The sequence below is a fragment of the Trachymyrmex septentrionalis genome, unplaced genomic scaffold (assembly GCF_001594115.1).
Source record: "Trachymyrmex septentrionalis isolate Tsep2-gDNA-1 unplaced genomic scaffold, Tsep1.0 scaffold21, whole genome shotgun sequence".
Taxonomy (NCBI): Eukaryota; Metazoa; Arthropoda; class Insecta; order Hymenoptera; family Formicidae; genus Trachymyrmex; species Trachymyrmex septentrionalis.
In genome coordinates, this window is record NW_017305288.1 from 815318 (window position 1) to 816848 (window position 1531).

At 57.6% G+C, this 1531-nt stretch overlaps 1 protein-coding gene across 3 annotated transcripts in view; it reads right to left on the minus strand.

Annotated features, from left to right (window-relative positions):
* LOC108748081 overlaps window positions 1-1531 on the minus strand; it is an 11823-nt gene that overhangs the window by 9406 nt on the left and 886 nt on the right. The window contains exon 1 of one of the 3 annotated variants that reach the window (XM_018486078.1): window positions 1214-1458. The exons of 1 other annotated variant lie outside the window; for it this stretch is intronic. The gene's annotated coding sequence lies outside the window, so the exon portion shown is untranslated. Of the gene's footprint in view, window positions 1-510; window positions 572-1213; window positions 1459-1531 lie in introns of those variants that run through there. One more of the 3 variants, XM_018486079.1, reaches the window with a different exon arrangement.

Below are 1531 nucleotides of genomic sequence, written 5' to 3' on the forward strand. Positions count from 1 at the left end.
ACGAGGACGATGAAACGCGCAACGAACGCGTTACGACGCGTGCAATCGCACCGGAAGTAGCCCGATATTTCACCGCGACGGGGTAATCGGGCGTATTGTCGGCCGCGACCAAGTGAGACAAAGGCGAGAGGAAAAAAGAGGAGAAAGAAGTATGGCAACCACGGGATGAGAAGAATCGAGAGCGGGCGAAATCCCGAAAGGAAAAAGGATTTGGTGGAAAAGAGGAGGGAGGGGAAGAGAGAGGGAGACTTCGACCGGGAGCGCCGACAGAAGGACGGGCGAAAGCAGGAGGCAAGGGAGGAGGCCAGAGGAGCGGGGAAAGGTTGAGGGAAAGGGAGTCGAACTGGGCTCTCCCGAGGGTTGCGAATTTCCTTCTTCGCTCACGGGGCGACACGCGCCTTTCGGCGCGATGTGTCGTAATTTCATCATCACGCACGCACGCATACCAATGCGCGGGCTCGTAACGCAGGCAGGTAAATTAAAGCAGCGGCACACGGTCTGACGCATTACCACGTGATACACTCGCGGCGGATTGATGAGAAAGAACGGACTGCGAACGAAGAGCCGCGAGAGAACGAAAGTCGCTGCTGCTGCTGCTTCCTTCTCCTCCTCCTTCTGTTCCTCGTCATCGCCGTTGCCGTCGCCGTCGTCGTCGTCGTCGACCGCATGCCGCGCGCGCGACGTCTATTGCATAACGTGCCGCATCGCGCCGCACATTTTTTTTTCAAACGTGCGGAGCGAACGTACAACACGTTCCGCAAGACAAGCTCCGCTCTAAACACGCGATCGTCGGGAGCCGGCTTACGTTGCTATATAGTCATCTATCTGCTCGCTGATAAACGGCAGCCACGAGAAATCGGAGAATCTACGGACCGGCTTCATTTCACGAGAACGAAAACGCTCGACAAAGAACATAGTCCCGTGAGCAGCAGAGAACGCGGGACCTTACCGCGAAAGAACGCGCCACTCTGCTCAATCCGGAATCGGCCACTATTACCTCGAACTCCCCGTTTCGTCCCGTCCCGTCGCGTCGCGCCGCGCCGCGCCGCGTTCCGTTCACGCGACGTAAAGAGTATCGAGCGCGTTTTACGCCGTCGTCGCGTCGAGGAGCAGCACATCCGACCCGAACAAACACGCGAGCACGCAGGCGATATGACCAGGGGCCGCGACGACGACCGATATCATCCACCTCTTCCTCCTTCTCCTCATCTACCTCCTTCTCCTCTTCACCTCCTCTCCTCGTGTCGCCGCTTCGAACGATGAAGACGCCGCGTACAGGAACACGCCCGCGCGTCGTTCGTGTAAAAACGAACCGTGGTGCCGCCACCGAGACGATCGGTCGTCTCGCAATGTACAATGGCGGAGCAAAAAACAGGCCTCGAAGGTAGCTTCCCTCGGATTCACGGGTTACAACGCACGCTCTCCTTCCTTTCTTGCTCACTCACTCGCTCGTTCCTCTCTCTCTCTCTCCCTCTCTGCCCCTCACACTCGACTCACACACTTACTCTTTCTTTCTCTTATGTACCCTAGC